We start from the raw sequence: 24,121 nt of genomic DNA, 5'->3' as shown, positions 1-24,121 counted from the left end.
TGAAGAATTTTTTTTTTTGAATGAAGTGGCTGGTGTATAAGACAGCACAAACCATTGTGTGGCAACCATAAGAAATAGGATCAGGAGTAGACAGTTCGGCCCCTTGAGCCTGCGCTGCCATCCAATACGATCATGGCTGCTACTGCCTCAGCTCCACTTTCCTGCCCACTGCCCATATCCCTTAATTCCCTGAGAGACCAAAAATCTAACTATCCCAGTCTTACATATACACAACCCTCTGGGGTAGACAGTTCCAAAAATCCATAACCCTCTGAGTGAAGAAATTTCTCCTCATTTCAGTCTTCAATGATTGGCCCCTTATCCTGAGACTGTGCCCCCATGTTCTACATTCCCGAGCCAGAGATAACGCCCTCTCAGTGTCTACCCTGTCAAGCCCCTTCAGAATCTTGTATGTTTCAATGGGATCACCTCTCATTCTTCTAAACTCCAGAGTATAGGCCCAATTTATGTGGCCTCGCATCATAGAACACCCCTCTCATCCCAGGAACCAACCTAGTGAACATTTGATGTGCTGCCTCCAAGGCAGTTGTATCCTTGCTTAGGTCTGGAGACCAAAACTGCACGCAGTACTCCAGGTTTGGTCTCATCAAAGCCCTGCACAATTGTAGCAAGACTTCCTTATTCTTGTAATCTAATCCCCTTGCCATGAAGGCCAACATGTCATTTGCCTTCTTAATTGTTTGCTGTACCTGCATGCTAATTTAGTGTTCCTTATATGAGTTTAAGTATCTCCGAACATCAACATTTAAAAGTTTCATGCTTTTTAAAAGATATTCTGCTTTTCTATTCTTACTATCAAAGTGAATAACCTCACACTTCCCCACATTATACTCCCATCTACCACATTGTTGCCCACTCGCTTATCCTGTCTATATCTCTTTGCAGCCTCATTGTGTCCTCCACAGAGCTTACATTCCTACTTAACTTTGTATTGTCAGCAAACTTGGAGATATTACCTTGGATCTCTTCATCTAAGTCATTTAGATTGTAAATAGCTGAAGCCCCAGCATTGATCCTTGTGGCACTCCACTAGTTACAGCCTGCCAACTTGAAAATGCCCCTCGTTTATCCCTACTCTCTGCCTCCTGTCCATTAACCAGTCCTCCATCCATGCTAATCTGCTACCCCCAGCTCCATCAGCCCTCATCTTGTGTGTTAACTTTTTGTGTGGCACCTTATCAAATGCCTTTTGGAAATCCAAGTGTACTACATCTCCTGGTTCCCTTTTATCTATCCTACTAGTTACATCCTCAAAAAAAACTCTTAATAAATTTGTCAAATACATTTTCCCTATATGAAAAAAAACCATGTTGCCTTTGTCTGATCGTACAATGATCCACAATCAGTAGTGAGCAAAATACAGAATGTGTGTGGGGTGGCACACTTTGGATGTGAGAATTCCTTGGGAGGTCAGAAACTCAATGGTTGGAGCGATTGTGATCAGGGATGATCAAGAGGCCAGAATTAGAGGAGTGCAGATATCTGACGGTTGTGGGGCTGGAGGAGATTACAGAGATAGGGAGGGGAGGGGCCACGGAGGGATTTGAAAACAAGGATGAGAATTTTAAAAGCAAGGCGTTGTTTGATTGGGAGGCAGTGCAAGTCAGTGAGCACAGAGGTGATAGGGGACTTGGTGTGAGTAAGTACACGGGCAGCAGAGTTTCGGATGACCCCATGCTTACAGAGGGTAGAATGTGGGAGACCAGCCAGGAGTGCGTTGGAATAGTCACGTTTAGAGGTAACAAAGATACGGATGAGTGTTTCAGCTGCAGGTGAGTTGAGACGGGTGAAGACAGACGATGTGACGGAGCAGGAGAGAAAATCTTACAAACTATGAAAGGGTTCGTTGGGATGGATGTGGAAACACGATTTCCACCTGTGGATGAGTGCAGAACAAGGAGGCATAAATATAAGGTGGTCACGAATAGGTGAGATGAAGACTTTAGGAGGACGTCCTTTGCAAAGAGAGTGGTGACAGTGTGGAGCTTGTTGCCACATGGAGTGGTTGAAGCAGTGAGCAATGGCACATTTTAGGGGAAACCTGTAATAACGAAATCGAGTGATATGGGTAGGGGAAATTAGAGTGGAAGGAGGCTCGTGTGGAGTATAACCACCGGCATAGACCAATTGGGCTGAATAGCCTGTCTCAGGGCTGCACATTCAGTGCAAATACTGACTTAATCTGGTTTCTTTGTTGTTGGTTGGGGAGGCGGTTTGCCCAGGACAGCAGGGGATCTTTGTCCTCTTCAGATACTGCCGTGGAATCTTTAGTGAGATCATGAACAGAGCAGGATGGAGCTCAGTTTAATGTTTCTGCTGGAACATGGCAGCTATGACAGTGCAGGGCTCCCTCCACGACACTGGAGAGTCAGCCTGGATTGTGAGCTCGTGTGGGGCTTGTACCCACAACGTTTGCTGTGTGGCAGCTGGGATAGTTGTATCTCCTAATAGTGATCTCTCACTTTGCTGAAGAGTTTGGTCAACACTTTACAACAGGCGGGACAACGCATGGAGTCCCTGAGTCAACAAGTCGGCTGAAAGGCCACAGCTCAAGGAGAGTGGGCAGGTGCTCCCTAGCTTGTACTGTGGGTTCAAACCCTTGAACAAATCCATCTCTAGGCTGTCAGTTCAGTCCAGTACTGAGGGCGGGCTACATTTTTGGGAGTACCATCTTTTAAATTGCCAAACTGAGGCCCCTTCTGCCTGTTCAAGTGAATGTAAAAGATCCCAATACAGTACTTGAAGAGCGAGGAGTTAACTCAATGGCCTGGCCAACATTCCTCCCTCCAACAACACCACCAAACAGATTAACTGATCAACAACAACTTGCATTTATACAGCGCCTACAAGGTAGGAAAACATCCCTAGATGCTTCATAGGCAAAATTTGATACAGAGCCAAAGAAAGAGATATTAGGACAGGTAATCAAAAGTTTGGTGAAAGAGGTAGGTTTTAAGAAGCATATTAAAGGAGGAGAGAGAGAGAGAGAGTTGGAGAGCTTTAGGGAGGGAATTCCAGATCTTAGGATCCAGGCAGCTGAAGGCACGGCTGCCAGTGTTTGGGCAGATGATGCATGGGATGCATCAATCTACTTGGCTCTTGCTGTGCACGAACTGGTCGTGGTGTTTCCGCACGTAACAAAGACCCGTTGACTGGGGAGGACTTTGGGACGTGGTGAGGATGTGATGTGTTGATGAGCCTGTCCGTTTGGTCTTTGTTGCTGGGATAGCTGACGCGGCTGTGATTGATCACGTACCTCTCCTCCTTTAGGATGACGGCAGAGAGGGCACAGCTGAAAAAGCAGCAAGAGGAGAGCGGGCGGATCATTGACCTCCTCCAGCTCCAGAGAAACGTTGCCAGCGACTCTGTAAGTGCTCAGCTCGCAGTCTGGCGGCAAATTGAGAGAATGTTCAGTTTTGCCTGATCACTGGTTCATCACCTGTCTCCATTTCTCCAGGCGCTGCGAGGTTCTCCGAAGTTCTCCAGTAAGTTGGAGAATCTCTGCGTCGAGCTGCTGAGGAGCCAGTAAGTTCCTAAAGTCTTGCTGGCTGATTAATTCTTTCTCTCTTTACTGTATGCCTTGAATTAAGGTTGGGGGAATACAGCAGTGGAAAAGTGAAGGGAGTGCGTGTGAAGGCGTTCACTGTTCCTTTTGTTTTTACACAGTGACAGAATTCATGAACTTGAAGAAAAGAGGGTTGGGATGGAAACTGAACTGAAGAAATTTAAGGTATTTCCAATAATGACTTGTGTTATTACAACTTCCAAGGCGCAAATAGATTGGGAATAAGTGTCCTTATAGGTGTGACCTTGTGAGAGCTCGGCAAGATAATGATGAGACTGTATCTGTGCACGCATGTGTGTGACCGTGTATGGGGTGTGTGTGTATGTGTGTGTGACCATGTGTTAATCTGTTAATTGTGTGTCAGTGGTTTGATTATATGCAGCTGTAGGGTGTTATTTGGGTTCTTAGTTGAGCACTTATAAGCACTCAGTGAGACTGGGGGAGGGTTTTGAGTGAGGAGCGACATGTTTGTAATTCTTTTACTCTGCACAATAAATGAGAAACTGAGTAAATATAGGCTCCAGCATCATCCTTCCACAACAAGCTTTCTGGAACTTTAACAGCATGCTCCTATATATGTGTCCACAATGTATTTCCATGATTGTGGCTTAATACTTGGTTTCTCCAACTTTTTTCCTCAATGTGTTGGCTTCACAGGTGCCAACCTTTTAGCACCTACTCCAGGTAGACATATGAGAGGCAAGTCAGTGGGCTGTTGTGTCGTGGGGGGGCACTTTCCAACAGGAGTCAGTGGATTGCCATTAAGTGTGGGGAGTCAGGCTGCGTCTTACCCACTCGCACCTATTTGCTAACCCACAGGACCACCCAGCTGCCATCCAAACCGATGACCTACAAAATGTGGGCATTGTAGCTGGCAATCCCTGGCACGTTTGGCCCAGTACCATGCCAGGCATTGTGTATTTACCTGCTGGGCTGCTGGGAGATCGAGCCAGAGATTGCTGGTCATAGTGCGAGGCAGCAGCAGTGAATGCACCATTTCTCCCTCAACTGTTGTTATTAAGAACTTGCTGGATTTTCCCATGAAACTCGCTGCAGAAAATTAGAGCTGGTAATTAATTGTGTTGGTACCCTTTGATAATTTAATGCAATGCTAATCCATCACTTCGGCCCAGCAAGGGAACAGTTTAAACTGTTCTGTCTCATTCCTTCAGGTAGTAAATTATAGTTAGAGATGTGAAAGCAAAAAGTCTCACTTTACCTTTCTGTGTCGCCTCTCTGTCTCTCAATTTAATCTTTCCCTCTGTCTCATTTTCTGTACCCTATTAAATCTACTTCTGTCTCTTTCTCTGTCATTCCTCCATTTCCTTCTCAGTCTTGTGCGTTGAGGTGAAGGCTGTTTGTTGGTCCCGTTATTCACTGAGCTGCCTGATGCCAGGTTTCCTTGCAGCTCTGTTACCACTTTACACTTCCAACAAGTTAGCGCATAAAATTCTATTCGAGCTGAAGGCTGAGGGAAAACACCCGCTGCAGCAAGGTATTAAGGGAACAGATAGGGTAGATGGAGAGAAACTATTTGCATTGGTTGGGGAGTCCAGAACTAGGGAGTATAGTCTAAACGTTAGAGCCAGAACTTTCAGGAGTGAAATTAGGAAACATTTCTTCACACAAAGGGTGGAACTCTCTTCCACAGAGGCCAATTGTTAATTTAGAAACAAGATTGATAGATTTTTGTTAACCAAAGGCTTTAAGGGATGTGGGGCAAAGGTCGCACATTAGCCATGATTTCATTGAATGACGGAACAGGCTCGAGGGGCTGAAATGGTCTACTCCTGTTCCTCTTTGGCCCAATAGATATATATAACATGAAATATCTGGATGGTTTCAGCTGGAGAGTAGACCGCTGGCCCGTGTGGAGCTGGATGCTTGCAAACAGGAGCTGGAGCTAGAAAAGAGTCGGAGCCAAAAGCTGCAACATCAAATTCACGACTTAAAACGGACTACTCAGCTCCTGGTGGAACAGAACCAGCCAAACCAGGTATGTGCCCACTCTGCCCCTGAGACCCCTCAAAGTCTCTGCCCAGGGAAAAGCCAGCAGAGTATTTACACCAAGAAAATTTCATTTTTTCAACCCTTTAATTTGAGTAGCCAAATGAGAATATATTTAAATAAAGTCGAAACTGCGCAAACACAAGATTAAGCGCCAACAAAACCAACTTGATTGGTACATCAGCCAGTTGCAAGACTTCGCACTATTTGCCTTGGGATCTTTTGCATCCGCTTGAGGGGGCCGGATCAGGCCCCAGTTTAACGTCACATCTGAAAGATGGCACCGCTGACAGTGTTAAACAGCAGATTTTGTGCTCCAGTCTCGAGTGGGGCTTGAACCCCATAACCTTCTGACTCGGAGGTGAGAGTGCTGCCCATTGAGTCACAGCTGACGCAACTCAACAATCTGGAGCACCACACCCACCACTGCAGAGGGTGTTCAAATAGATTTGTCTACAGCAGTTTAATCTTTCCGTCAGATAACCTAGATAGCTCAGTAATGCTATTGTAAGGTGTCAGCCATGGGAGAGTTGGGAAGACGCTGGCCTTTGACTCAGAGGGTTTTGGTCAGTATTTATCGCTGGATTAACATCACAAACAGATTATCTGATCATCACATTGCTGTTAGTGGGATCTTGCTGTGCACAAATTGGCTGCTGCTTTTCCTACATTCTACACTATGAAAGTATGAAAGGCACTATGTAAATGCACGTCTTACTGAACAGCTAATGGCCCTCCCCACCCCCACCCCCCACCCCCTCCCCCCAAACCCCCACCTTTTGCACTCGGCCACGACTAAACATTTCATTAATAAAGAGAACAGCTGTAATCCTCGTTTCATAACTGCCTGTTGAATTCCTTCGTAGGCTGCAGTGTCGCACAAGGTTCGAAGGAGGCAGATTGCAGTGTCGGAGGGGAACCTTCGTGACCTGGATCCAGACTGGTCCGTTCAGTAAAACCTTCAAAATTTAAAAAGTTTAATTCACTTGCTTTTATATCATGTGTTAACTGTTACAGCTCCCTTTTTTTTTAAGCATCACTTTATTGTGTTTCAAATGTTAGCGTGTAGCCGGTGAGTTTTGATAAATATCGGAGCACTGAATAAAACGATTCTAAATACATTATTACAAATTATATCTTTACCAACATACATTGCTGGATGAGATCAACGTCAGGCAGTATTATTGAGCGTTAAGTGTTTGAAACGTGGTCATTTTCTGGCTCCAGTACCTTGAAATGACTCTGAGTGACCTTTCTTTGTTGTCTTAACAGAGATGTTGGCACTCAGACCTTCAACAAAATAACAGGAAGAATCATTTCGACAAACATGTACATTATTTCTAGGCTAATATTCAAAGAGTCTCATTTGAAGTATTGGTTTGTGTCCAACATTTTATTTACAGTTTATAAAGCAAATGCAGTCAGTCTCTCTCTGCGTTTTTCATTTTCTCTTTATCTCCCTCTCTTTTACCTCTTTGTGTCTATCTCTTTTTCCTTTTGTACTCTTTCTGTCTCTCTCTCTCTCTCTCTCGCTTTCTCCCCCATCCATGTCTCCCTCTGTCTCATCTCCCTCTCTCTTGTCCACCTGCCATGTCTGTTTGCCTGTCTGTCTCTTTTTTTTCACTCATGTTTGCATTTTCATCTTTGTCTCCCTCTTTCTCTGTCACACTCTTTCTCTCCTCCCCGCCCCACATTGTCTCGCACACATTCACTAATACATTCTGTTTGCTTTGTTGCCCTTCCAGCAATAAGGATGATGAACACCCAATGCCCTTTGAAGGTCATCCTTCCCTCCAGTTAGAAGGTTAGTATTTAAGTTTTGCATGAAAGGTTCATTATGTAAGGGGGAATCTGAATTACTGCTAGAAATTTATTTGCCCTTTTAAAATATTCATATTGTCTAGGGCTCCTCTGGAAGTTATTTCCATTGAAAATTGATGAAGTTTGATCATTTTTCATAAATTACTCATTAAAACACCCTTGAAAATAATTAATAACACTTGGCACAAAAGAATGAACTTGCATTTATAGAGCGCCTTTCATGACCTCAGAACGTTCTGAAGTGCTTTGCGTCTAATAAGTTATTTTTTTTGAAGTGTAGCCCTGTTGTAGGAAACACCGCAGCTAATTTGCACACAGCAAGCTCCCTCAAATAGCAGTGTGATAAATATTCAGATAATCCGTTTTTTAGTGATGTTGGTTGAGGGATAAATATCGGCTTGGGCTCTGCGGAGAGCTTCCCTACTCTTCATTGAAATAGTGCCATGGGATCGTTTGCTGTGGGGTTTAATGGCTCATCCTAAAGACAGCACCTCTGATCGAGCAGCGCTCCCTCGGTACTGCACTAGGAGGGTCGGCCTGGATTTTGTGCTCGGGTCCCTGGAGTGGGACTTGGATCCACGACCTTTTGACTCGGAGGCAAGAGTGATGCCCGCTGAGCCACATATACCATGTGGCATGAATGCTTGGCCCGGCCTGTAGCCTGTTTCCCCGAGATGGACCCCCCTCTGCAGTGGATCTCTGGCCTGTTTGCAGCTGCACCCAGTCTGCCAGCAGTGGCGGCACTTCAGGATCCACAAAGGCTTTTGGCACCACCCACAGTGACCAATCAGTGAGGAGAGACCCAACTCGAGGATTATTACAGCAGCAATAATTATCTGGTTGTTACCACATTTGCTGTTTGTGGGAGCTTGCTGTGCATAATTTAGCTGCTGCGTTTCCTACATTACAACAGTGTCTACACTTCAGAAAGAAAGTAACTCATTGGCTGTAAAGCACTTTGGGATCTCCTGAGGTCGAGAAAGGTGCTGTTTAAATACAAGTCATTTATTTTCAATGAATTGTCATGCTTTTAATAAAATGAATGACCGGATAGGATGATTTTCTTCTCTAAAAAGGTGAATACTTTTTTTTAAAAAAGTACATGGACTATTTCCCTTCTTTTGTCACTTTGGTTGTGATCCAGTGTTATCAGTCATGACTATTGTTACCCTTTTGCGCTTTATCACCCCAGTCCTTAATCTTCTCGTGCGGGACTAGGCTGGTGTTAAGTTGCTGCTGTTGTATAAACGTGCCACTGGGTGGCAGCAGTAGCTCGGTTTTCACTCAGGATGTCTGTGTTCACTGCTTCCAGTTCAGGTATCTTGTTGTAGTTGCTATCTGTATCTGTGCAGGTATCTGAAGAAAACTTTTCAATTGCAGTGCAAAAATCTATTTTAGCTTCCTCAAGTTGAACCGCACACCAGAGACTTGAGACTAGACAGAGACATGAAACTCTATCTCTCCCTCCCTTTCCGCTCACTGTCTGTCTTTCCTCTCGCTACCTCTTACCCCTTTCTCTTCCCTCTCGCGTCTGTCTCTCTTGTCTCTCATTCACCGTCTCTCTAGGACTTGGCAGTGGGAACCCACCTTCATAGCCAAGGAGCACTGCGGTTAGTGGACGCGCCTCTGCTCTTGCTCCAGGTGGGATCAGCTAAATCATCCTAAGAACTTCCTGCTCTGTGTAGCTCAATCCAGCAGCAGCCAACACACTGAGTCATTCCGGTTTTAGAAACCAGATCAGGTGAGGTTCACATCACTATGGGCTGTGTCGAAGCTTTGTCGGAGTACGGTAGCTCATGGTGTGGGTCAGAATAGCAAAGTTAGAAAAAATCAAATCCAAATGGTCTTTTCTTCCAGGAGAAGCTAGACCATCGATTGGTTTCAGACATGTAATGTTCTTTTAATGCAGGTTATCAATCAAAGCAAAGCAATTTCTGCTCTAGTTGCCCTGTTAATTCCTATTAGTGTGGCTGTCAAATTAGGCTTCAGTTATCAGTCTCTCACCCTGGTTTGGAAGTTTTCAAGGTATTAAGAGCAACGGATAAGGTAGATTGAGAGCAACTGGTTGGGGAGTCTGGGACTAGGAGACATAAACGAAAAATTATAGCCAGTCCTTTTAGGAGTAAAAGTAGGAAACACAAAGGGTGGTAGAAGTTTGGAACACTCCTTTGCATTTGATGCGAGATATACAGTTAATTTTAAGTCTGAGATTGATAGTGAACCAACAGTATTAAGGGATATGGAGTTAGGTCAAAGATCAGACATGATCTCATTGAATGGCAGAACAGGCAAGAGGGGTTGAATGGCCAACTCCTGCTCCCATGTATACTCATTGTTGTGTGTTAATTGTTTGGAGTATTATCTCCATCTTTATTGTGTTTTCCAGACAAGGAGGTCCCAGCAATTCAACTTTCCCACCAGACGTCTGATGATCCCTCATCAACCAGGTGTGTAGAGTGACCCTGATGAAACTGGGTGAGCGGATTCAAGTATTTCACTCTCCCCACACCCCTCACTCATTGGGACACTCCCCGATACCCCACACCCCTCACTCATTGGGACACTTTCCAAAACCCCACACCCCTCACTCACTGGGACACTTTCCAAAACCCCACACCCCTCACTCACTGGGACACTCCCCGATACCCCACACCCCTCACTCATTGGGACACTTTCCAAAACCCCACACCCCTCACTCACTGGGACACTCCCCGATACCCCACACCCCTCACTCATTGGGACACTTTCCAAAACCCCACACCCCTCACTCACTGGGACACTCCCCGATACCCCACACCCCTCACTCACTGGGACACACCCAGATACCCCACACCCCTCACTCACTGGGACACTCCCCGATACCCCACACCCCTCACTCACTGGGACACTCCCCGATACCCCACACCTCACACTCACTGGGACACTCCCCGATACCTGACACCCCTCACTCACTGGGACACTCCCCGATACCTCACACCCCTCACTGGGACACTCCCCGATATCTCACACCCCTCACTCACTGGGACACTCCCTGATACCCCACACCCCTCACTCACTGGGACACTCCCCGATACCCCACACCCCTCACTCACTGGGACACTCCCCGATACCCCACACCCCTCACTCACTGGGACACTCCCCGATACCCCCCATCCCTCACTCACTGGGACACTCCCCGATACCCCCCATCCCTCACTCACTGGGACACTCCCCGATACCCCCCATCCCTCACTCACTGGGACACTCCCCGATACCCCCCATCCCTCACTCACTGGGACACTCCCCGATACCCCACACCCCTCACTCACTGGGACACTCCCCGATACCCCCCATCCCTCACTCACTGGGACATTCCCCGATACCCCCCATCCCTCACTCACTGGGACACTCCCCGATACCCCACACCCCTCACTCACTGGGACACTCCCCGATACCCCCCATCCCTCACTCACTGGGACACTCCCCGATACCCCCCATCCCTCACTCACTGGGACACTCCCCGATACCCCACACCCCTCACTCACTGGGACACTCACCGATACCTCACACCCCTCACTGGGACACTCCCCGATACCCCCCATCCCTCACTCACTGGGACCCTGCCAGATACCCCACACCCCTCACTCACTGGGACCCTCCCCGATACCCCCACACCCCTCACTCACTGGGACACTCCCCGATACCCCCACACCCCTCACTCACTGGGACACTCCCTGATACCTCACACCCCTCACTCACTGGGACTCTCCCCGATACCCCACACCCCTCACTCACTGGGACACTCCCCGATACCCCCACACCCCTCACTCACTGGGACACTCCCCGACACCCCACACCCCTCACTCACTGGGACACTCCCCGATACCTCACATCCCTCACTGGGACACTCCCCGATACCCCACACCCCTCACTCACTGGGACACTCCCCGATACCTCACATCCCTCACTGGGACACTCCCCGATACCTCACACCCCTCACTCACTGGGACTCTCCCCGATACCTCACATCCCTCACTGGGACACTCCCCGATACCCCACACCCCTCACTCACTGGGACACTCCCCGATACCTCACACCCCTCACTCACTGGGACACTCCCCGATACCTCACACCCCTCACTCACTGGGACACTCCCCGATACCTCACACCCCTCACTCACTGGGACACTCCCCGATACCTCACACTCCTCACTCACTGGGACACTCCCCGATACCTCACACCCCTCACTCACTGGGACACTCCCCGATACCTCACACCCCTCACTCACTGGGACACTCCCCGATACCTCACACCCCTCACTCACTGTGACACTCCCCGATACCTCACACCCCTCACTCACTGTGACACTCCCCGATACCTCACACTCCTCACTCACTGGGACACTCCCCGATACCTCACACCCCTCACTCACTGTGACACTCCCCGATACCTCACACTCCTCACTCACTGGGACTCTCCCCGATACCCCTCACACACTGGGACACTCCCCGATACCCCTCACACACTGGGACACTCCCCGATACCCCACACCCCTCACTCACTGGGACACTCCCCGATACCTCACACCCCTCACTCACTGGGACACTCCCCGATACCTCACACCCCTCACTGGGACACTCCCCGATACCCCCCATCCCTCACTCACTGGGACACTCCCCGATACCCCCCATCCCTCACTCACTGGGACACTCCCCGATACCTCACACCCCTCACTGGGACACTCCCCGATACCCCCCATCCCTCACTCACTGGGACACTCCCCGATACCCCCCATCCCTCACTCACTGGGACACTCCCTGATACCTCACACCCCTCACTCACTGGGACACTCCCTGATACCTCACACCCCTCACTCACTGGGACACACCCTGATACCTCACACCCCTCACTCACTGGGACACTCTCCGATACCTCACACCCCTCACTCACTGGGACACTCTCCGATACCTCACACCCCTCACTCGCTGGGACACTCTCCGATACCTCACACCCCTCACTCGCTGGGACACTCTCCGATACCTCACACCCCTCACTCGCTGGGACACTCTCCGATACCTCACACCCCTCACTCGCTGGGACACTCTCCGATACCTCACACCCCTCACTCGCTGGGACACTCTCCGATACCTCACACCCCTCACTCGCTGGGACACTCCCCGATATCCCACACCCCTCACTGGGTCACTCCCCGATACCCCACACCCCTCACTCACTGGGACACTCCTCGATACCTCACACCCCTCACTGGGTCACTCCCCGATACCCCACACCCCTCACTCACTGGGACACTCTCCGATACCCCCCATCCCTCACTGGGTCATTCCCCGATACCCCACACCCCTCACTCACTGGAACATTCCCCGATACCCCACACCCCTCACTCACTGGGACACTCCCCGATACCCCACACCCCTCACTCACTGGGACACTCCCCGATACCCCACACCCCTCACTCACTGGGACACTCCCCGATACCCCACACCCCTCACTCACTGGGACACTCCCCGATACCCCACACCCCTCACTCACTGGAACACTCCCCGATACCCTACATCTTGCACCAACCCAGTAGGACTTTGTGGTGTAACATGATTTTGACTTAATGTAATCGACTTTTAGTTCCTTTAATGGAGCAAACACACTCTCTATGGAAATTGTCTTGTGTTGGTTCTGAAGACATTTTCACACTGAGGTTTAAACTGATATCTTTTCAAAACTCCAAACCAGTTGTCCACATTGAGCTAATGGTTTGATATTGCCTCCAGCCGCCAGTCCATGCTTTTGCCCCAGGAGCTGCTGTCTCAACTATCTTCACTTCAGCAAGATCTTAAGGATGCAAAGGTTATGCAGCGGCAGCAGAATGCGATCATACAGGGCCTGAGAGAGGTGAGTGAAGGGTGTTGAGCTGTGAAAAAATGGTATACAGAGGAGCCAACAGAGTTTGTCTCCCTATAGTTAACCATTGCTCTGCCTCCTGTGCCTAAAACACAATTGTCCAAGCCATTTCCTGGGAGATGGTGACGTAACTTGTAATCCAGAGGCCCAGGCACGGTCCTGGGGACACGGGTTCAAATCCCACCACGGCAGCTGATGCAATTTAAATTCAATTAATTAATAATTGCAATTAATTAATAAAAATCTGGAATTGAAAGCTAGTCTCAGCAATGGTGGCATGGAACTGTCATCATTAAAAACCCATCTGGTTCACGAACATCCATTAGGGAAGAAAATCTGCTGTCCTTGCCTGGTCTGGCCTGCGTGTGACTCCGGACCCACAACAATGTGGTTGACTCTTAACTGCCCTCTGAAATGGCCTAGCAAGCCACTCGGTTGTCAAGGGCAATTAGGGATGGGCAACAAATGCTGGCCTTGCCAGTGACACTCACATCCCATGAAAGAATTAAAAAAGGCCTTCCTTCCTCCCCTCCCCCACTATCCCCCGACTTTCATTGAATATAAATGTTTTGAGGGAGTGATCGTGTGGTAGAAAACCACTTCAAGTAAATTATCAATTGAACAGGTTGCTCATCATGTTCTAGTATTGAGTGAGTCTCTTATTCAAGCTCCGTGTCAGAGATCTGGAGGAGAAACTCAGCCCATTTATCCAGTCAGGCCCTAAGCACTCCCGAATTACTAACTAATTCTTAAACGACTCTGTTGATTTTCTTTCCATTTCATGTATCGATCACTCTCTGTAACGGAGCACTTCCCCACATCAATTCTGCATTGAACAATTACCAATGCCTTGAAAGTTGACTATACCTTTTAATAATATATAGAACAGTAGCACCTGACACAAGTGGCAAAACCCAGGCTGAGGACCCGCCCGAAGGGCTCAGTGGGTAGTTGCCCCTCTTGGTTTTGTGTTGGGTAATACAGGCGAGGAAAGTCTCAGGTCCGATACCAGGCCTGTGCTCGCCGAGCTGACCTCATCTCAGGTGTTGGTCGTGCTGGTAGAGAACAAGTGTCCCCATGTTTGGGGGGGAGGGGGGGGGAGAGAATCGGTTGGTTTTGCCGCCAGAGTTTCTAACACTGAACACAATCCTGGCCATTGCATCACATCACCTCCCACCTCCACCAATCTCTATCAATGACTCATAAAATTGTTCAAAGAAAATTTTTTTTAAATGCAGGTTGAGGGGGGACCTGATTGAGGTGTACAAAATCATGAGAGGTATAGACAGGGTGGATAGCAAGAAGCTTTTTCCCAGAGTGGGGGATTCAATTACAAGGGGTCACGAGTTCAAAGTGAGAGGGGAAAAGTTTAGGGGGGATATGCGTGGAAAGTTCTTTACGCAGAGGGTGTTGGGTGCCTGGAACGCGTTGCCAGCGGAGGTGGTAGACGCGGGCACGATAGCGTCTTTTAAGATGTATCTAGACAGATACATGAATGGGCAGGAGGCAAAGAGATACCGACCCTTAGAAAATAGGTGACAGGTTTAGATAGAGGATCTGGATCGGCGCAGGCTTGGAGGGCCGAAGGGCCTGTTCCTGTGCTGTAATTTTCTTTGTTCTTGTTCTTTGCACTATTTTCTTTTAATGCCCCTGTGATTTTCTGCTGCTGGGTTTGCTCCCAGCAGTGCCCAGGAGATTCATTTTTAATTCCTGTAGACTTCAGGATAATCCCAGAGTGTTGCCAATCGCAGTTACCTCCCTATCTCTGTAATCACCTCCAGCCTCACAACCCTTCGAAATCTCTGATCTCTTCCAATTCTGGCCTCTTGCGCATCCCAAATTTCAATTTCTCTGCCAGTGGCTGGTGTACCTTCAGTTGCCTAGACCCTAAACTTTAAAATTCCCTCCATAAACTTTTCTGCCTCTAGATCTCTCTTTAAGTTGCTCCTACCTCTTTGACCAAGTTTTTGGTTACCCATTCTAATACCTCTTTGTGACTCAGTGTCAAATTTTGATAACGCTCCTGTGAAGCATTTTGGGGCCGACATCCCCTCCAATTTTTTTTTTTGGAGTACGCGAGTGATTTATTTAAGTACGCGGCCCCTTTAAATGTTTTTGCACGACTGCACACGCACGGTAATTTTAAGGGGCCGACTTGTGCACGGACTGGACGGGGAATTTTGTGTTGTTGCACGGCTGCACAGTTTAGCGGGAACACTGCTCGGGAAGTTTTGCTACTTTAGAGTCACTAATTAAAAGCCAGTTGTTGTTACGGATCGGGATTGGGCTTGACTGCAATGATTGGGATATTCCCATCCGCTCAGCTCATGGAAACTGGCTCCTTGGACGAAATATCAAAGGGCTGCAGCCTCCCTTCGGGGCAAGTGTATCTCAGTCTGTTACTAAGTCTGGAAGAAGGAATCCAAAAGGGCGTGATTGGTTGTGGAGGAATATTAAAATGCACCATTAGTACCTCGAGCACTCCCTGCCAATGGATGTTGGAAGAGATAACTACTGCTGTGCAATCAGGGAGCCACTACTTCTCCTGCTGCATGGAGTCACTGTTGCAATTGGTGAACTGAACAAACTTTGGTAAGAAGATACTTCTGACCTGCCACTTGGAATGAAAAGGTTTTGTCAAGTTTATTCCAGGAGTGGAAAAGGCTAATTCGTAGGTGCAGTTTCTGCAGTGACATATCGATTCTATAGTTTGGACTGCTGCTATCTGAATTGGAGACAGACTGCACACAAGTCTAGCAGATGGAGCCAAGGGAGTTGCAACCTAAGGCCAATCAATCAGCTTGGCAGCCCGCAGGACATAGCGATTGCATGTTGAGTGAAATCGCACTCATTGATCAGAGCACTCCTTCCTTCTTCAGCTGGAAGGTCAATGGCCATGGGACGGTGAGCAGTTCATTACTGTCAACAGTGGTTTTCTCTGCAAGGCTGAGGGGCAATGGGTTGACATGAAAAGAATAAGCGAACCTTCACTGAACCTTGAGACGTTTATTTGTTTTGTGAGCATCATCGAAGCTGCCTTTTCCAGTTGCGAGCTTCAAGGAGTTAGTTTAGCTCACAATGTCCCAATAAACCAGTCCCTGTTACCCAGCCGACTGGTAATTCTCCGATGCTGGACAGCTCCAGTCATGGCTCTGGGTTACATGAAAGGTAGTGACTTTCCACAACCCTGCCAAGTTAAAATTAGAAGGTTAGAATCATCAGCTCCAATTTTAACCCATTCACATGCTCATAGTTAATATCGGGGCCAGAGTAAATACATGCAATTCAACCTATTGAGGCTGTGCCAGTGCTGCATCTTTGAGATGTCCACTCTTAATGCCTCTCTTCCCACTTGCAATAGACATAGAGATTAGAGAATAAGTTGTTTTGTTTCCTTTTAATGTGCCCCCACCCCCCACAATTTTTAGCATTTGGTGAGTCTGATTCCACTAGAAGCAGACTGATGGGGAAATGCAGGCTGCTCTGGGGTCTAAGAGTTCACGCCAGAGCAAGTCGCCATTGCATTGTCCTCCACTTTCCTCTTCTGAAGACTTGAACTCAAGCTGGTGTTCAGGGTGTGGCCGCGTCTGGTATCTTGCCTAAGTGGTCAGTTTTCCTAGGTGTGTATGGATAATGAGTGGTGTGGACAATGGCGTAAGCATATCCGAGCCAAGCCCGCACATGTTCTCATTTGACATCCAGATGTGTGGACTTTTCCAATGGGAATTCCCCGGGCAAGGATCAGGAGCAAGAAGCCTGCTTGATTTATCATCTTCCCCCTTTACAACGGCCCTGAGGCCAGTTATAATATTCCCAACTTCAGAGACTCGAGTACAAAATCCAGGCCGACGCTCCAGTGCAGTACTGAGGGAGTGCTGCATTGTCAGCGGCGCCACCTTTCAGATGAGACATTAAACCGAGGCCCTTCCGCCCTCTTGGGTGAACGTAAAAGATCCCATGGCCACTATTTGAAGAAGACGGGTGATGTACTCCCTGGTGTCCTGGCCAATACTTAACCCATCAATCAGCATCACAAAAACATATTCCCTGGTCATTATCATATTGCTGTTTGTGGGAGCTTGCTGTGCGCAAATCATCTGCCGTGCTTCCTACATTGCTACAGCGACTACACTTCAAAAGAGTACTTCATTGGCTGTAAAGTGCTTTGGGACGTCCGGAGGTTGTGAACGGCGCTATAGAAATGCAGGTTTTGCTGACTTCCTGCTTGATAATAGCTGCCTCAGCACCAACTGAGGGCCAAGCCTGGGACGTGCATAACATGAATGGCTGAGTAACCTGCAAGGGCATCAAATTTACCAACCGAACCCGTGGGGAATTCGTAAATAGGAAATTTTTAAACCGCTAACAAGGCAATGGTACAAGCAGAGATCAATACTCGAAATGCAATCAGGGAGAAAGGTCCTTGCAGCTCCTGATATTCTCCCATTGAATTTCTTGTCATAAAACTTCCAAGAGACACCGTCACTGACCAGTAGGTGCTCTTGCTGGACAAGACATTAGTTACTAGCATTGGCAGCTGAACTCAATGCTGCTCTGCCAGAATTAAGTTTGGAGGTGGGTCAGAGGAGGTTTACTGGATCGATAGCTGGAATGAGTTGGTTGTCGTATGAGGAAAGGTTGGACAGACTGGGCTTGTTTTCACTGGAGTTTAGAAGAGTGAGGGGAGACTAGATTGAAGTATATAAGATCCTGAACGGCCTTGACCAGGTGGATGTGGAAAGGATATTTCCTCTTGTGGATGAGCCCAGAACTAGGAGGCACTCTTAAAATTAGGGGTCATCCTTTTAGGATGGAGATGAGGAGAAATATTTTCTCTGAGGGTTGTGCGCCTTTGGAACTCTCTGCCTCAGAAGGTGCTGGAGGCGGGGTCATTGAATATTTTTAAGGCGGAGGTAGATAGATTCTTGTTAGACAAGGGAATCAAAGGTTATCGGGGACAGATGGGAGTGTGGAATTCGAGACACAAACAGATCAGCCATGATCTTATTGAATGGCGGAGCAGGCTAGAGGGGCCGAATGGCCTACTCCTGGTTCTAATTTGTATGTTATGTAAATTTCACACTCTGACTTCGCAGTGTGAAAATCAGTGCCTCCAGATTACATGGGGAGAGTTTCTTTTGTTTTATTTTCTGATCTTATATTCTGCTCTTGTCTAGGAACTGGAAGAAGCCAACTTGGGCAAACCCGGAGAAATTAAGGTAACTGCCCGATGAGCTGGATATTTCATTACAGGCTGTTGATTTTGCTGCTACTGTACAGTTTGTGTGGGGGGTAGAGACTGATACAGAGTGGATTGGCCAAACGGCCTGTCTCCATGTTGTAAGCGTTTCCTAGGGTGCGGTTCAAACTTGAGATATTATTTAACTCTATGTGGCTTGATGGTGCTATCAAGAAATCACTTCTCAGGTGAAATGTGATATAATCACATGTGTGAAATTCCCTTGGCCTTTGGAATGAAGACATTAACCCCAACAGGTTAGCACTAAATTAGTAGACCAAAAGATTTCATAGGAGTTTATAGAATTATAGTGTGACACAGTGCAAAAGAAGGCCATTCAGCCCATCATGCCTGTGCCAGCTCTTTGAAAAAGCTGTCCAATCACTCCCCTGCTCTTACCCCCATAGCCCTGCAAATGTTTGTAAGAGTGGGACTAATTGGATGGCGCTTTCAATGAGCCAGCACAGGCAAGATGGGCTGAATGGCCCCCTTCTGTGTCGCGTGGTCCTGTGGTTACGTGTTCTGATCCTACGTCTACTCGTGCCCGTTTCAGCCCGTGGGTTTATTTTTGCAGGCGTCCCTGGAAGAAGTGGATAGCGAGCTCTTCCAGGTGCGAGAGGAGTTGCAGAAGGTTTGGGACATGCTGCACGTTCGGAATACCGAGTTGGAGGAACAGCACCAGGAGTTGGAGTCCGCCCGGGGCCAGGTCAGAATGCACAACCTGCAGAAGGGACGGAGATTTTCGATGACTCAGCACAGAGGGTATAAGGGGGTTCATTGGAATGTAGGAACGGGTGGAGGCCTTTTCTGCCATTCAGTTGGATTATGGCTGATTTGCATCTTATCTTCATTTAGCTGCCTTGGTTCCGTAGCACTTAATACCCCTGCCTGAGAAAAATCTACCAATCTCAGTTTTGAAATTTTCACTTGACCCCTGGTGGTTGCCATTATGAAGACATTCAAGGGAAAAAAAATCAATATGGCTGCTGGTGACTTAAAAGACGTGGTAACTAGTTGTATTCCAATCCAAGAGTTTCAGGCGGTATTGTGAACCGTAACTGTAAATTAGGCAGCTTTTACAGTAAATTAACGCAGATGTCTTATTATCACTCCCTTGTATTTTTCTTAGAAAACAATAGATATTAAGTTAGGATGTGGGGGTTGGGTTGCCAACTCTCCAGGGGTGCCATGGAGACTCTAGGGATTGACGATTAATCCTCAGGACACTGCCTGAGAGAAATACCACAGGAGTATTAAAAAAAAAAATTTCATTTTCTTTGCACATCTCTTTGTTAAGTTATGAAAATATCCGAGATGTGCAACAAGGCCGTTTGACCGACAGTCAAGGATTAGTCGATCAGGAAATGAAGAGTCTGCTCTCTTTCTGATTGGTGTGGAAAGGCGGGGCATCGTGAGGATGGGCATGTCGGGTGACCAGTGGTGGGAGTGTGGGAGTGGGCCGGTTGGAGGTGGGAGGTCATCTGATGACCCCTCCAGGAATACGTCCAACCGGAGTTGGCAACTCTGTAAGGGTGGAAGGCAGGTTCATACTGTGTTTGAGTTGATAGTGATCGGCAGTTAGACCTGAGCTGTATGTATTCTCCACATTGGTATCTGATAACCTGGGTTGAAAAATACTACCAATGTAAGTGCTTACTGGTAACAGTCTATGAGTTGCCCTTGGTCGTACTTGAGAGGATCCAGTCCTGGCTTTATCAACTCTATCCTTCGTTCTTTGGGCTCAGATACATGGGTAAGTCACTCCGCGGAGAGGCAACACTCCATAACAGGCAAACAGGAATGCTGTGTGGATATGTCAGTAGTTTATCTTGGAGACTCTTGAAACCCCATCACCATGTTTACATGTGCGTCAGTCACCAGGATGACCCTGGAAAAGAATTTGCTTCACCGTGACTTTGTTTTCCAATAAATGCAATTTTCCTTCCACCCGCCCCCAATTCTTTCATCACTCCCTGACTGACACGTCAAACAGACAACTCGCTCCGAAATCTCTCCCCACATCACTCCCGAACCTATCAGTGAAAGGCCTCGCCTTCTCCCATCTGAATAAACAAACACCACCTGTGCGGTTCTTCCCATCCTGCTGGCTGAGCCCAATCACAATTGGTGACGTAGGAATAGGACGAGGCCATTCAGCCCCTCGGGTCTGTTCCGCTAATTAGTTGGATCACGGCTGATCTGTATCTTCACTCCACCTACCAGCCTTGGTTCCATAACCCCTTATCCTAGAAAAATCGATTCTCATTTTTGAAATTTTCTATTGGCCCCCAGCCTCAACAGCTTTTTAGGGAGAGTGAGTTCCAGATTTCCTCTCCGCTTTGTGTGAAGAAGTGCTTCCTGACATCACTCCTGAACAGCCTAGCTCAAATTTTAAGGTTATGCCCCCTTGTTCTGGATTCCCCCGACCAGACGAAATAGTTTCTGTCTGTCTCTGTCTCTGTCTCTGTCTCTATCTCTCTGTCTCGCTCGCTTTCTCTACTCTGCCGAACCCTTTGATCATCTTAAAACACCTCAGACAGATCTCTCTTCGTCTTCTATACTCCAGGGAATACAGCCCTCGTGTATGCAAGTTGTCCTCCTGATATAATGCCTTTAGCCCCATTGTCATTCCTGTGAATCTGCACTGTACCCCTTCAAAGAGGGGAGATGGTGGCGTAGTGGTAATGTTACTGAGCTATTAATGCAGAGACCCAGGCTAGCGTCATGGGAACATGGGTTCAGATCCCACCATGACAGGAGTTTAAATTCAATTAATTAATTACAAATCTGGAATTGAAAGCTAGTCTCAGTAATGGTGCCATGAAAACTATCATTGATTGTCATAAAAACGCATCTGGTTCACTAATGCCCTTTAGGGAAGGAAATCTGCTGTCCTTACCTGGTCTGGCCTACATGTGACTCCAGACCCACAGCAATGTGGTTGACTCTTGAATGCCCTCTGAAATGGCCTAGTGAGCTACTCTGACGTCAAGGACATTTAGAGATGGGCAGCGAATCCCATGAAGGAATAAAAAAAAAAATCCTACCTGAAGTGCGGTGTCCGGAACTGAAAGTAGTTCTTTAAATGGGGTCTGATCCGAGTGTTATAGAGCTGTAACATAACTTCCACCCCTTTCTATTCCATCCCCCTTCAAATATAGACCAACAGACTCGGGCTGGGAGGGTGAACCTGAACGAATTAACCTCTGGGATGGTCAGTTGAGGCGCTAACATACTCCGCTAACTTGCCCCCTCAGCTAGTATGTGAAATCCTGGATGCTGAGGCTGGTTTTTAATTTGTAATATCGCAGTATAACCACCCTCGTGATTAAATAGCACAGGTATATTAGAATTGCTCAACCTTGACCTATCCTTTTAATGTTGCTTCTGATGAATAGGAGACCGACTCTAACAGTATATAAAGGAACGCAAAGCATATCATTAGTAGGTTGTGTTACAGAATGACCATTATTTGTTCTCCTTTAGTAGAGGGAGTTCTTTTGAGTTCTGCGTAAAATGAGACTGATTTGTTGGTGTGGGAACCAGAGTACAGAGTTTATTTATGTCCATCATATCCGCTTTCTCCTGATGTGAGCTGTTGTTTGATCAGGTTAAATGACATGTTATACAGCTGCTTTAGCTCGACGGCCCACAGATTTAGGGACGGGCTGTTCACCTGACTCCTTTGTTTATTGGGCAGCTTTTCAACCCATCACCGGGCACTGTTCCATTGTCCTCTTGCCATATCCGGAGTTGTGTAACTGCCAGGCTGGCTTTAATGATTGCCCATGTCATTGGGTGCATTTCGCGATCACCGGGCACCAAAGTGCACGTTCTACTAATTCACCCAGTTTCCCCGGTCGAATTGAATTGGTCTGTGTCTAACTGTTAGACTGGACAGACCGCATTTCCAACAGCGACTTGCATTTATATAGCGCCTTTATTGTAGTAACACCGTCCCGAGGCGCTTCACAGGAGCGCGCTCCAACAAAATTTGACACCGAGCCGCATGAGATCTGGGGATCGGTGAGCAAAAACACGGTCAAAGACTTGGGCTTTAAAGAGCATCTTAAGGGAAAAAAGAGGCGGAGAGGTGTGAGGAGGGAATTCCAGAGCTTGGGGCCCAGGCAGCTGCAGGCACGGTCACCAATGGTGGAGCGATTAAACTCGGGGGAGGCGCAAGAGTCCAGGTTTGGAGGAGCACTGAGATCTCGGGGAGAGGTCGTAAGGCTAGAAGAGGTTAAAGAAATAGGGAGGGGTGAGGCCATTTTGCTCAGTGTTTTAATGGCACTGCGGAGTACTGGACTTACTGCGGTGCCTATGATATCTGCTGTGTTTTTGTGTGTATGAGAGTTTGGCACCGTGTCCTCTATTCAATCCCTCATCCCCATGCCCTCCCTCATCCCCACCTCCACCACCCTGTCCCACGATGAATTTGTTCTCCCTGATGGCAAGTTGTACAATAACCAGGGAAAGACAAAAGGGACAAACACCTCAAGTGTGACCTGAATATTGATCAAGGTGACAGCAATGTTGCCTTGGCATTCTGGACACTCGTGCAACTGACAGATGACTTGTATCGTGGGAGTAAAGTTTGCAAGCCATTTGTACAGCACCTTATCCCATCACCCCGTCATTTCAGAAAATGGTGTGTTGACTGCTGTTGTATGGACAAAATAATCACAGAGTTTGAATAAACTCCAATGTGTATTTTAACTAACCCACTTCCCCTGTGGCAAGTGCTTGAGTTATTTCCCCCACGCCTCCAGTTATCCAGAAGTGCCTGGCAGTTTCTTCCTCTTTCCTGCAGGAGGCACTGGCTGGTTGCTGGGGTTTTTTTATTCGTTCGTGGGATGTGGGCATCGCTGGCTAGGCCAGCATTTATTGTCCAACCCTAACTGCCCTTGAGAAGGTGGCGGTGAGCTGCTGCCTTGAACTGCTGCTGTTAGGAAGGGAGTTCCAGGATTTTGACCCAGCGACAGTGAAGGAACAGCGATATAGTTCCAAGTCAGGATGGTGTGTGGCTTGGAGGGGAGCTTGCAGGCAGCGGTGTTCCCATGCATCTGTTGACCTTGTCCTTCTAGGTGGTAGAGGTTGCGGGTTTGGAAGGTGTTGTTGAAGGAGTCTTGGTGAGTTGCTGCAGTGCATCTTGTAGATGGTACACACTGCTGCCACTGTGCGTCGGTGGTGGAGGGAGTGAATGTTGAAGGTGATGGATGGGGTGTCAATCATGTGGGCTGCTTTGTCCTGGATGGTGTCGAGCTTCTTGAGTGTTGTTGGAGCTGCACCCATCCAGGCAAGTGGAGAGTGCTCATTCACAATCCTGACTTGTGCCTTGTGGATGGTGGACAGGCACTGGGGAGACAGGAGGTGAGTTACTCGCCGCAGGATTCCCAGCCTCTGACCTGCTCTTGTAGCCACGGTATTTATATAGCTACTCCAGTTCAGTTTCTGGTCAGTGGTAACCCCCAGGATGTTGATGGTGGGGGATGCCATTGAACATCAAGGGGAGATGGTTAGATTCTCTTTTGTTTGAGATGGTCATTGCCTGGCACTTCTGTGACTTGAATGTT

General features: G+C 47.8%; 1 pseudogene; it reads left to right on the top strand.

Moving 5' to 3' along the window:
• Nucleotides 1-24,121, top strand: part of LOC137350653 (myosin heavy chain, cardiac muscle isoform-like) — a 101,712-nt pseudogene that overhangs the window by 34,743 nt on the left and 42,848 nt on the right.

Source organism: Heterodontus francisci, chromosome 35, assembly GCF_036365525.1.
Source record: "Heterodontus francisci isolate sHetFra1 chromosome 35, sHetFra1.hap1, whole genome shotgun sequence".
NCBI classification, from domain to species: Eukaryota; Metazoa; Chordata; class Chondrichthyes; order Heterodontiformes; family Heterodontidae; genus Heterodontus; species Heterodontus francisci.
Note: the sequence above shows the minus strand (reverse complement) of the source record. Positions and strands in the feature narration are given on the sequence as shown.